Genomic DNA, 14,804 nt, shown 5'->3' with positions numbered 1-14,804 from the left:
CACTAACTACGTTAGGTATGTGCCAATTAATTCCTAGGCGAGTCTTTTTAAATACTCCTCCTTGATCAGGTGCTTGTCACTGTCAAAATTTATTTAAAATAACTTACAGGCCCATTTAAGGGCATTGGGTAAGGGGGGGACACAAAGTGATTCAACAGGAGTAAACAGTATAAACATCAATACAGGCTTTCACAAGATAAGTAAAGCAGTATAGGGGTAAACAGTATAAATATCGATACAGGCATTCACAAGATAAGTAAAGCGAAGTTCAATAAATGTTTGTCTAGGCTAAGGTTTAGAGAGCGTAAACACAGTAATATACTCATGCACACAAAAATACAAATGTGAGAAACAGGGAAGGAAAGCAGGTAAATAACATCCTTATACAATGTTTCTACAGGAAACTTTGCAATTCTTCGCGAAAAGCATTACGATCTGTTATGCCCATAATGTTATCAGGAAGACTGTTCCATACGGTTATGACACGTGGCAGTGCTGATGCATTAAATGACAGTGTATTGCCGAATATGCGCATGAAACTATGGCTATTGTTAAGGCGACGTGACGTGCACGCTGGTACTTCAAGCAGCAACACATGAGGTCGATTACCATGGATGTATCTATGGAAAAGGCAAAGAAGACTTATCGTGCGACGAGTTTCAAGTGGCTGGAGCGAAATATCTGCTTTAATCTTGGTCACGCTACAAGTTCTTTCGTAGTTATTTGTGATGAAGCGCGATGCCCTGTTCTGAATTTCTTCTAGCATATCAACTAGATAATTTTGATGTGGTGACCATACAGATGACGCAAATTCTAACTGTGGGCGAACAAAAGTCTGATATGCTAATTTACGAACTGTAGCAGGGGATTTACGCAAGTTCCGTCGAAGATAACCCAGAGTTTTCGAAGCTCTTGCGCAGATAGCTGTTTTGTGTGTACTCCAGGAAAGATGAGTTGTAAGTTCAATGCCAAGGTACCTGTAGGACAATGTCGGAGGTACGGCAAGGTATAGCTTTGTCTACAATTTTTATTGGTTATGAACACAAATGAACAGAGAGAGCATTTAAAAAATCCATGCTAAAGGGCAGCACTCTATAACAACCCAACACTCAAGTCCAGATTACACTGTTTTGCAATAAACTCGAAAAGCACAACACACATTTACTGTTCGATTGTCTTTCACTGTTGCATGGGTGATCAAGTATTGGGCCCCTGTACCTAATCTGAGCATACTTTAAAGAATTGTAACACAATTCAGTCATCCAGATTACATTTTTGCATGCCCTATGCATACATTTTTTTTCTAGAACATTTTCTGGGTATCCCATAGACATTTTGCTGCAAGACTTGTGCGTATTACATGGATGTTCAGTGAACATTTAGAAAAAGGCATTTTGAATGTTGCCTGAAAACAGCCTCAATATTAATTCAAAGTTATTCTTAGTTTGTTTGACTGAAAGAATACAGCACATTTTTATAGTGTACGACAGTGTAGCCCATCGAAATGTTACTTTAATGTAGCAGAGAAATCTGTGCTGATTAAAAGAGCTATATAAAGGTAACCTGCTTCACTACATGAAATGGGTATGAAAAGGTGACATATCTGAGGGATAAAAATAATTTCAAGTTCACAATTGGTATAACTTGGTGTAGAGCACTCACCTAAATAAACCTGTCCATGCTTTGTTCACATACTGACTTCCACTACACTATAACACTGTTGAGCATGCAACAATTTTCAATTAAATAAGCAAAGTGAAAGCTCATTTGTATTAAACATCTAGAGGAAAAGCTACAAATTAAATGTGGTGTGAAGAAAACACGTAAACATGCACAACTTAAGCATTTCGTGATTAAGCTACTAGAAATTTATGGCTTTTTATTATTTCGCTGCAGGCTAAGCTAACCAATAAAAACTAAGACTTACACAGCATGCTTTGCCACATTGAAATTCATATCACCCTGTTGTTTGGATGCTTTAGGTCACGAGTAGCTGTTCTAGGTGCTTCCACCATAAAGTGAACCCGTATGGCTTAAAGTGCCTTTTCTCTGCACCAAGAAAGAAATGTAAATAATCATGTGAAAGTTACTACACACTTCTTTCCTTGGCATTTCAGAGTTGGTAGAGCACACTAAACATACACGTAGCACAAAAATTTATTCGTTGACTGCCCCGCTAAACATCCTACCCTGCTGCGGTGAAACTATGCACTTGACCCACCCCCTTTCCCCCGTGCCTAACCGCATAGGTCATGTGCAGAGTGTCACAGAATTCTGTTTCGAGGATTCTTTGCATGTGCTAATGTTTGTCCAGCCATTGAGCATAAGTAAATTAAAAAAACTAGACTAAAACATAGCACTGCTAACTGTCTAAGTATGCAATAGGTTGTGATGATTGTGACATTTCTATGCATGTGTAATCTTGCACATACTCATTTATCAAAGTGACGTTCCTATAACTTGTACTTCCCACAAACTTGTGATTTCATGCACACTATGACACAATCGTACACGCTCAACCCACCTCCAAAGCGGGTGAAGTACATTTATAAGGCTATAAAGCAGTGTGTGACTGTTGGTGGGATTGAATCCGTCTTCTAGCAAAGCAGCCCTATGTTCTAACCGTTAACCCATAATTGCACATACACTTCTCTTGTGCCAAAGTCACTCTTTGAAACATCCGGTGCGTGCAAAACGTGCCAGTTTCTCGCATTCTTCCCTCTTGACAGCCAGTACTTTGAGATGATGCGTTAGACTGCACTGCCTTTGGGATCAGGCTACATTTTCTGCTAGATCCTTCAAAGCGGTTGAAGTTCACCCACAATGCTATCACATTCAAAGTAATAAACTAACATTGTCCCAGTAAAATCCCATTAGTGGGTCCTTGCAGCTGTTTATATTATGCATTAATGTGTCATGCTCATAATATGTCATGCTATCTCTTAATGTGTCAAGCACCTAGAAGTGACACCACTATGTTTTTTAAGTCCAACCTTTCACTTGTCTGCCAATCATGTATGTCGGCATTATGAGCAGAGAAGAAATCATGCTCACTCTACTGGCACACCCAGCTTAGCCTGCTCAAGCTTAGTGGAGCAAGGTCTTGTTAATTCATCAATGTATTAAAAACTCCTTCATCAAAATGTGTTCACACTAAATCAGGTGTCACACTTTCAGAATGGATGGCAGGGTGCGAAGTGGAAGAATGGTAGTAGAACATTAACGATACCACTTTGCTTGAGCAAAGTTTCAGTAGAGCTAAAACCGAGTTCAAGCATGCCTAGTGCATCAATTAATGCAGCTTTCACTGGGAAAGACATGACAGGGTGCTGAGTGCAAGCAGAACAGAGAAATGAGTTGCTGCATCATGCTGTATGAAATGGTGCCACTGTGGGCAGGAGGAAGTGGCCTGATACAGAAGAAAACGGTTCAACGAAGGATTACTCGGTTGCATGGCGATGGAGCAAAAACAGCGGCCGAGTGCACCCGCGTCTAGGGCAAGCTGCCTCGGTGTTCTCCGGTTACGGATACTAGAACTGAACACGTTGCACCATCTGGGGCGGTATGCCTCACACTATGAAAGAACTCAGCCATCAGCAAGAGCATGGAGTTTCCTACTAAACTGAGTACAGGGACTTCCCTTGCACCACACGTCGGCACACATTTCAGTGCGAACACCCAACGCGCGTAAATTCGATGTTAGTTTGCAGTGGCGGCGCTGTGGACTCATTGATTAGGAGCAGCAATAACTATTCGTTACTACATAATAAGTGCAGATTTTCTCGGACGCAGTACCAAATCCTGCACTAGAAATGCTGTTTGCAAAACGCGCTACTTGTCCATCCAGACGTGGAACAGTTATAGCAAGCCGAAAGCAGACGCACTTGTTTAGATACAAACATTGTAAAACTCGTAACCGCATCGTGAAACTCACCGTCAGACTCATCATTGTTGAAAAGCATTAAGAAGCGACTCTCACGCTTGAAATTTAAACAACGTGCATAAGAGACGCGAACTCACGAACACTACGATTCGCTAGGACATAAGAGCATTGGATTGACTTGCAATGCTTGCCCGGATCTCTTTCGTACCTGAACAATGTGGGTGTTACCGCTGGTTTCAGCATTTCATTTGTTTATTATTACGCGCCGGTTCTGCTAGAAGCGGTGTCAAGCGAAAGTTCTGCGATATCGCTACCCGTTTTGCATATCCATTGCTCGGTCAGCTACGTACGATGCACAGCGCCAATGCGTATAATACATTACGTTCCCTCTAGGTCAGTCTTTGTTCACGCCTTTTCAACGCACATGCCTGCTAAACGCTTTTACTGTGAGAGAATCACACTCAAGTCTTATGTGAAGCGTAAACTCGAACGTACAGGCTCAATTTACAGAAGCATAATAAAACATTCGAAAAAGCGCCGGCTATGGCTGATGACTGCTGTTGCACGCTTCACAGCATGATTACCATTCATTCTGTAAAGAGCACTCATTCATTCCTCAAAAGAAACCTGCACAGCATTATCATTGATCTAAAACATAGCCTATGCCTGTGAAGCTGCGAGCTCAGTATGAAGTTTCATTGCGTCTCCACACATAATTAAACGCTTTAGTGCATGAAATTCTATCAGAACATGCAATGTTATTAGAATTTATGAAGCTTCACAGCCCTACACAAGCGTTGAGGTAAAGCCCTCGGCAGACGCAAACACATCGTGGAATCGAACGAGTGACTCCACAGTGCGCTTGTGCTTAAGGTGAATGTAACCATTTGCTGCCTCTCCGCTCAAGATGCCGTCTCAAAGCGTGAAATTCGGTCATATCGTGCGACATAATTACAAACTTGTCGAACTTCACGGCACTGCCCAAGCGTTGAGGTAAAGCCCTCGACAGACGCAAAGATATCGTGGAATCGAACGAGTAACTCCACAGTGCGCTTGTGCTTAAGGTGAATGTAACCATTTGCTGCCGCTCCGCTCAAGATGCCGTCTCAAAGCGTGAAATTCGGTCATATCGTGCGACATAATTACAAACTTGTCGAACTTCACGGCACTGCCCAAGCGTTGAGGTAAAGCCCTCAACAGACACAAACATATCGTGGAATAGAACGAGCAACTCCACAGTGCGCTTGTGCTTAAGATGAATGTAACCATTTTCTGCCGCTCCGCTGAAGATGCCGTCTCAAAGCGTGAAATTCGGTCATATCGTGCGAAATAATTACAAACTTGTCGAACTTCACGGCACTGCCCAAGCGTTGAGGTAAAGCCCTCAACAGACGCAAACATATCGTGCAATAGAACGAGTAACTCCACAGTGCGCTTGTGCTTAAGATGAATGTAACCATTTGCTGCCGCTCCGCTCAAGATGCCGTCTCAAAGCGTGAAATTTGGTCATATCGTGCGACATAATTACAAACTTGTCGAACTTCACGGCACTGCCCAAGCGTTGAGGTAAAGCCCTCAACAGACGCAAACATATCGTGGAATAGAACGAGTAACTCCACAGTGCGCTTGTGCTTAAGGTGAATGTAACCATTTGCTGCCGCTCCGCTCAAGATGCCGTCTCAAAGCGTGAAATTCGGTCATATCGTGCGACATAATTACAAACTTGTCGAACTTCACGGCACTGCCCAAGCGTTGAGGTAAAGCCCTCGACAGACGCAAAGATATCGTGGAATCGAACGAGTAACTCCACAGTGCGCTTGTGCTTAAGGTGAATGTAACCATTTGCTGCCGCTCCGCTCAAGATGCCGTCTCAAAGCGTGAAATTCGGTCATATCGTGCGACATAATTACAAACTTGTCGAACTTCACGGCACTGCCCAAGCGTTGAGGTAAAGCCCTCGACAGACGCAAACATATCGTGGAATCGAACAAGTAACTCCACAATGCGCTTGTGCTTAAGGTGAATGTAACAATTTGCTGCCGCTCCGCTCAAGATGCCGTCTCAAAGCGTGAAATTCGGTCATATCGTGCGACATAATTACAAACTTGTCGAACTTCACGGCACTGCCCAAGCGTTGAGGTAATACCCTCGACAGACGCAAACATATCGTGGAATCGAACGAGTAACTCCACAGTGCGCTTGTGCTTAAGATGAATGTAACCATTTGCTGCCGCTTCGCTCAAAATGCCGTCTCAAAGCGTTAAATTCGGTCATAGCGTGCCACACAATTACAAACTTGTCGAACTTCACCGCAGTGACAAGCATTGCGGTAAAACCCGCGGCATGAGTAGGGCTGCATGAAATGGCATGAAAGCACAGGTGGCGCTTTTGCGCGTGATGTGAAGTGAAAACATTTTGTGCCACTCTGCACAAGTTTGCATCTCAATGTGTCTTTTTCAGGCAGACCAGGTGATGTCGTTACAACTCCGTCAAGCTTAACAAGACTACACAAGCGTTGCCATAAATCTTGCAGCAGAACTAGCTAAGGTATTAGTAAATTTAATTAATACATGGGCAACGCTGAGCGCCGACGGTGACTGCAAACATTCATTCTGTCATTGCACGCATGTCTGTGCATAGCTGCTTGAAACGAAGGAAGTGCTGTGCAGTGCAGTATTAGTTATATCAACATTTACACACGTCACTGCAAAACTTAAGGATTCTACGGCTTGTATGCTTAGTCAAAATACAAAAATAGTGAATCAATAAAAAGTGTTTTTATTATTGAGATGAACGAAAACATTCCATGCCTTTTTGCACACAAATCGCAGCATGTATAAAAAAAACTGAAAATCTCAAGGAACTCCTAGTAGATATGTGCAACTTTCCGATAATAGCATGTATGCCAAGATAGCATCAGCTGTCAAAATTAAGAAGTACCTTTCAACTCCTTACAGTCTGTCACGTACTCCCTTTGTGCAAAGCACTGTGAGCTCTCTCTGCTGCAGCCTTCTTGGCGCAGCGCTCCTATGTCACTTCGTCAGAGCCACTGTGGAGAAAAAAATAAGACAAAACCAATTTTATACCTGAGCTGGCTGCCAGCCATCACTGCCATCTAGGGGCCCCCAATGCTTGACATGATGTCAAGCAAGCTTCACTTTTCAGCTGTCCCCTGCCTCCAAGCAATCTTTTTGCGCCTTTCTTGCTTATAATATAAGCGGAGAAGTTATGCAGACAGTACGTAAGCCACAACATTCAGCAATGATAAGTGACATTATTCTCATGCACTGAAACCTAATCTTTTTATTGTTGCAGTTTTAATATTGAATACGCATGCTTGGATAGTGAAATTTTCTCATTGAATCGATAGCAATATTCAGGAAAAATTACCTCTGAATATCGAATCAAATATTGAATATTCCCATTTTCTAAAATAATGAAATGAAAAATGCCGTATAGTCTGTTAAGGAAAAAAAGACTTGCTGGCCTTTTTGGATGCGTATAGTGCCATTAACAACTAGATGTCAAGTCAACTAGGAAGCTTGTAAATGAGAAGCAAAGGAAAGCACAATCATATCTGGTGTGCAATGACCATGACACAAATAAAAGAAAATGAACAGCCTGTCCCAGACACATGTAGTAGAGTATAGTAAAGTATACAGCTCAGTGAAGGAGTTAAGGGCAATACTGCAGCCCTGCATATCATTTTGAAGGAATCCCAGCATATGGAGAGATTGACCAAACAATAAATTGCTTTGTCTAATTAGACAGAGCAAATGCAAAGTCTTCTTAAGGCAGGACATGCTTACTCAACTATAGCATGTAAATGACCTCCTCCATATCTTTGTTTAGAAACTGGATCATCTGCGCAATAATCACAGTTGTCCTGCACTATAACCATTCAACGATTCTTCATTTATATCAGTCTTCCTCCTTGTAGACTGCAAGAACTGTTGTTGTCCCTTACAGTATTCAAACAAAACAAATGTACTATTCGACAACTTCAAATAGTGAATTCTCAAATCGAATACGAATTGAATAGCAAAGACTATTTGATTCATATTCGAAATTTTGAATATTTGCACACTCCTATTATGAAATTGTAAGATTGGCTTGTAATCGCAATATATGTGGCAAATTTTCTATTAAAAAAATGTGGGTTAGCTCCCGCATGCATCTCATTTCACAGCCAATCAACCATCACTTAATTTCCTCGCATTGCTGCTGTTTACTCTGTCTTTTATACATTGCCACATCTGCACTGATAATACTTGCTACTGGACATATCAATTTTATGTGCAGCATGACATATAATATCCTATATACTAACAAGGAACAGATGATACTAGAAATTATCAGTTATCATGTATAATATGGAAGACAGTTAACTGATAATCTATAAGAGTACCAAAATCGGTGCTAGAGGAAAGGAGGGCAGTAATGTGCAGCAGAGGATTGGGAGGTGTAATTCGAGGTAGCATAATTCACTGGCCTAGAATGGAGTCAGCTAATGCAAGGCAAGGATATGACTGAAGCTTTCAATCCTGAAGCAGACATAAATTGTTTAATGAAGTTAATGATGGCTAATGTATGCACCTTGAAAAACATGGGAGCTTGAATATAAAAATTAAGTGTACCGAGCAGCACAGATTGGATTCAGATTGTACTTAGGCACAGAGGATGGCCTGTCTCTCCTGCCAGATGGTGTGCTGCTTGTCTCCCCTCACAGCCAGTAGTTGTGGACGGTGGTGGTAACTGATACAACCAATGCATGCAATAATGCAGAACATAATTTAGGTAATTTTTGAAACATGGAAGACTTTTGTCTACCAAAGCAGGTAACAAAAGTGGTACTCATATTTTTGAGTCTGAGAAGAATTAGTGTGCATGTAAATTGTTTTCATATTGGATCCTAGCTGTGCTTCAAACCACAGTGTGCCACATGGCTCTGTTCTGGCCCCCTCGCTGTTCATCATTCGTCCTGCATGGAGGCTTCAAGACATCACAAGCATTGAGTTCTTTATTTATGCTGATGACATGACGATTTGATCAACGTATGGGAATCTTAATATGCAATTTAACAGCTGCAAAATGCTCTTGACATACTCACTGAATATGCAGAGACTGTTGGTCCCCAGCTATATATAAGAAAGTCCTGCTGCATTCATGTTACTAACAATTCAGATAAGGAGAAGTAAGGTCAGTCTTCAAAACTGACTTTGAGGTAGGAATCAACCCATCAGTCATGCTAACAATTAATGAGCTACCTCTCTTTACCCTTGGCATTCATCTTTCTGGTTCAGGCTCGAACTAGCCTAGGCCAGTCTGGAAGTCATCGACCTTGACTTTGGACTTAGTATACGGAATTCAACCAAGTGCTGGTAGAGCTCACACTGAGGTGACACACCAACTTCCAAGTTTTTTTTAATTTCACCATGTATCACCTATCAAGCACAGTTTCGTTGACCGAGTGCTCAGCAGTGGGCTATACTAGATTTCACCATCTGAGAAGTGAGGGCAATAATGGTACTGAATCATGTCTTATCTCAATCCAAATGCGTAAATTGCATGCCCAGCTTAGCACAATTATGGAACTTGTCATTCTGTGCAAGCATGTAAGACAGCTACGATAACTGATCTCTCTATTAGTTGCAGCTCTCTCTTCTCATTTATACAGAGATCCTCCCATGATAATGACATTTTCTGACCTCCTGCTGTATGGCACTGTACTTATATTAGCACTAATACAAAAATAATGTTTAGGAGAAGTAATTATGCAGTTATTTCTTACGTGAGATATCAGGATGCCTAGAGGACACTGTGCAATTTACCCAGGCTATGATTTTCAGGGCAACATAGGATGGATCGCCGTCATCACCCTATTTACAGCATTAAAAATTATTTTTCTTTTATATGCACACACCTGTCCATTTGACATGAAGAAAAGGCTTATTTCAAGACTGTGAGACACTAATTATGCATGCTATCAGATCCTGCCACACTAAATCATCTAGGAAAGTTGGCGAAGATTCTAGACAGCATCGAAGAGAAGAAAAATTGAGGCCTGGAAACTACGGGCAGGCTAATGTGTACTTTTGTGCTCTCATTTATTACTATGAGGATACTCGAGGTTCATATGTGATGGCTTTGTGATGAGAAAATTAAGAAAGAAGTTAGGCAAGGATGTCAGCTGCTATGAGATGTGCTTTATTAGAAAGTATAGGGTGCATTAGTACCTCTGTGGGTAAACCAGCATGTTCCCTGAACAAGTGAAGCTATTTTAGCCTACAAAAGCTGCCTTGAGGCAGGCTGCTTGTTTTGCTTCAATTGTTGGCAAAAGGTATCTTGCTCTCTTAAAACAATTTTCACAGGAAAGTGCTGCATACTTATAAGATGCACATCATATCTAAGGCAACATGTAAAGCTTTATTTCGATAGCTAGTAAAGCCTTGGCCATCACTAATGTCTATGCTGTGTACTGATGTGGCAGCACCACGCTTACACATTTAGACATCTTTTGCATTAAAGCATGCAGGAATGCAGACAACATTGAAAACCTGTCTCACGTACTGATGTTTAAATTGTGTCAGTTTCAATCGTCTCCATGCTGGGTGATCACACGAGAGATCAACACGGGTCAAAAAATTTATATTTTAGATTCGATAGAATATTTTATATTTTATGCACATATCACTCAGTAGCATGAAAGTGAACATGACTTCTATGCCAAATGAATATTTAGGAGAAAAAAAAATTGGGAAATTCCTCAGTGTGGAGGCACCTATTTCATGCACATGGCATTCTCGGAAATTCACAAAAATGTGAAATACAATATATTACAGCTACAAAGAATATATTTTTGTCTCTAAACATAGACGTAAAGAAGGGCTAGCTAGCCGTGCAAAACGGAAGTGTTTTAGCATAACTGCTTAATTTGCTACAATTTTCAAAAGTTGCTATATCTATGGTTTTTTATCAACTATACCAATCCATGGAGCCTGTTGAAACTTGGTGGACTGTGAGACCTTAACCTATTCAACAACTTTGCGCAATATTGTTGTTGTATCACAAATTATCAGTTTTACAATTCACTTCAAATGTGAAGTTTTGACGAAAATGAATGCAATATAAAAATCAAAATAAAGAAAGAACATTGTAAATTAAAAACAAGTTGCATTATTTTGTTTGTAAGGACAATACTACAGGTGGTAGAAATGAAAGCTTCGCCAGAACACAGCAATGTGCTAAGAAAAAGGGACATCGGGGAAAAAAGAACATGCGCAAGGCTCTGACTTGCCTAAACTTGACCATGATTGTGACAGAAAGGCAGTTTTGGCCTTATGGTTAATACATATACATAAAAGTGCATTTACTGCAATCATTATTCGCTTTAATGGGAATAAAGAAGCGTCAATATAACCTTTACGTAGCTCTCTTATTTAACAGCATATGTGCGCAGCTTATGGCACAGATAATTTTTAACGAAGGTTTCTATTTCTTTGCGTGCTACAGAATTAACTGTTAGCTCTCTGTGAATGTGCACAGGTAACAGAATGTACGGCAGGTGAATGCCTCTAAACATGTCACACTTGTCATTATATAAACGTCGTTATATAACCTAAGATGCGGTGGTGGGAGTGGCAATGGTGCTGGTTAGGGCAGTGTTTGCTGGCACATAGTTCCAGCTGCCAGGTGCCTAAAACTGCCAAAACTACCCTTCTGTGGCAATCATGGTCAAGTTTAGGCAAGTCAGAGCCTTATGCATATTCTTTTTATGCTGATGTCCCTTTTTTGTCTGATTATGTCTGATGTTTAATAGTACAATGGCCTGGAATGACTAAAGAATGCCATGAATGTTGCATGATACATTTAACTTAAAAATGGATTGCTATAAATAATAAATATTGGCTGTATACAGGCTTAAAATAACTAGCTGTATAGGAGTGTAAAATATACCTGCTGTTAAAATTACAAGCCTATAAGTGATGTTTGTCTTTGCTAAAATGCATGAGGAGATGAGAAGACAAAGCATTTGAACTGGTGTGGTCTTTTACCAAGCACTCTGGGCCTTTCCATAGCCCTTACGCACAATGGTTTGGAAGCTGGCACTGCATGTGCACTGCAGCATTGCAGCTTAAGCCTTCAACTGGAGGAAATGCTATGATTTAAGACTTTGAAGACACTGTATATATATCCAGCATACCTACACCACTGAGAAAAGTACCTGACAGTTTTGTTATTGAAAAGTAGATTGTTGCCAAGGACACACCAGTTCAAATGCTTTGTCTTCTCATCTCCTCATGCATTTTAGCAAAGACAAACATCACTTATAGGCTTGTAATTTTAACAGCAGGTATATTTTACACTCCTATACAGCTAGTTATTTTAAGCCTGTATACAGCCAATATTTATTATTTATAGCAATCCATTTTTAAGTTAAATGTATCATGCAACATTCATGGCATTCTTTAGTCATTCCAGGCCATTGTACTATTAAACATCAGACATAATCAGACAAAAAAGGGACATCAGCATAAAAAGAATATGCATAAGGCTCTGACTTGCCTAAACTTGACCATGATTGCCACAGAAGGGTAGTTTTGGCAGTTTTAGGCACCTGGCAGCTGGAACTATGTGCCAGCAAACACTGCCCTAACCAGCTGTACTGAAAGGTAAACAGGTGTACATTATATCGCACTTTCTGTCACAACCTATGCAAGGCTGATAGTATTTGCCAAATAAATAAATAAAAACAAAAATATAATGTAATAATAAATTGTTGTTATGCTGTTTTATGGATAGACCTATTTTATAGACCTGTTTTATGGCTAGGCTACCTGTTCTCCATAAAGACATGGAGAACAGGTGGACCCTCCAAACTTGTTGCATGTTGATAACTCACTGCTCATCAGAACGTAAGAATGTGTACATGCCATCCGTTTTTATTCTCCACATTCCAAATTCCAGACACCTTGCTTGTCTTTCCATTGGGATCAGGCTGCACTAAGTGTAAAAAGGTAAAAACAAAAAAGCAAAATCTGATTGCCAAACAAAACATGCTTCCAAGTGTGTATGCTGCTAACTAGACTTGGTATACCTGATCCCGTTATGTTGTGACGAGGTGCAACATGAGAGTGCAGAAGCACCACCATCCATTCACTTCGTCTCGACTGCCTTACTATTTGGCCAGTTACTGTCACTCATGTGGATGTAACCCCATGCTCAATCACACACTTATGCTTTCCCATCATTGTAACAAATTAATGAGTGAAATAATTGAAACATTTTGTATCAACAAATTACGAGAAAAATGCATTAGCCAGGCTTAAATTGTGACTCTTGTGACCAAGAAATGCAATTATCTAGATGTGTGTCCTAGGTGAAATGAATTATTGTTATGTTTTTATTTTTGTACATGTCTACCATTCTCTGACATTGTTTTGTTATCACGTGGCTTTGTGAATCTACTTTTGCGATTTATTTTTCTCGTTGTGTATACTGTTGCTTCAGGACATACATATATCTATGTATATATTAGCGTTTTCCTTAAACAATTATTTTTCTTGTGTATACAGTGCCAAGTCTTTACTTTCTTCACCTCTCTTCTTTTGTCTGTGTTACATCGTGCTGCCAAGCAAGGCATCGCTATAAATCTGCACCCCCTTGCCCATCTTTCAGTTATTCTGCACTGTGTGTAATTCATTACTGACCTTTATATATTCCATGTATCTTCCAAATTGCTTCTGAACATTTTACACAAGAAAAGCTTTAGGTCCGTGAATGAAACGTGAGCTCCACTTTCAGGGCCTCTATAAGTGATGGATGCTTCTTCGTAATCTGTGAGCCAGAGATGAATCCTGGGCAGCCTCTACAGGGGGGCCCACGTCAAAATTTGCAAAAGAGAATAAGGGGGACCTCACTGCACACTATGAGTGCTAAAATGCGAGCATTCTCAGGGGAAGCCTGGGCCTTCAGGACTCGGACTCTGCCGGTGCTGCAAGCTCATTTCATTCTAAGCCACGGCGAGCAGGCACCATACGCAATTAGGCTATGCACAGATACTTGTGTACCTAGCTTGGTACCACGTTTTTGTGGTTTTTATATGTTTTCATTACTTTCACTGTGCTAAGGCAGTCAATGTGTAGTAATACAGCTTTATGAATGCTTGTGCCTATAATATATTTTATGGGGAAAATAACTGTTAGTGCTTTGCTTGTAAGGATGCTTGTTTGCAAATTAACAGCCTCACATGCATTAAAAGAAGGTCCCAGTGCTGCAAACAATACTCTCGCTTGTGATTTTGAGGCGTCAGTGATGAACTCTGAGCATGCATACTTCTATTTCAGTTCTAAGTATTGCAGTTGCATATATGCACACCTAGCACATGCTTGGAAGCTTAAGGAATAAGGTGTCGCACTCTTTGCATTGTTACTGTTGAGGTGGCAAATGCTTAGCATGGGTCATTAAACGATTTCCAAGGATCGATCTGTCCAAGATCTGCCAACAATGCTCTTAACATGCATTGTGAATGGCAGTCTGCATGTTGGCTGTGTAAATAGCTCAGAGTATTTGACATGCCATCTACTACAGTGTGGCAACAGTGTTCAGAATCTGAGTGAATGTTAGCACGAGGCTACTAAGTGGCGCACTTGACTGGGAACGCAGAGGTTGAGGGAGTAGAGGGGACTAGGGTGGTTGCTTGGGCTAGTTGGTAATTCATGATCAAAAATAACGTACAGCGCAAAGGACCAGGACAGCGATAGACGACATACACAGCGCTGTACATACACAGTAGAGGGGAGGTGGGGGGGGGGGTCGGGGCTTTGCCAGCCACATACAGACATCTTGGGGAAGGGGGGATGTGTCCTTCGTGCACCCCCCCCCCTTTGTATATGCCACTGACGTTGCTACAGGAGTTGAG

Source organism: Dermacentor variabilis, chromosome 7, assembly GCF_050947875.1.
Source record: "Dermacentor variabilis isolate Ectoservices chromosome 7, ASM5094787v1, whole genome shotgun sequence".
Taxonomy (NCBI): domain Eukaryota; kingdom Metazoa; phylum Arthropoda; class Arachnida; order Ixodida; family Ixodidae; genus Dermacentor; species Dermacentor variabilis.
Note: the sequence above shows the minus strand (reverse complement) of the source record.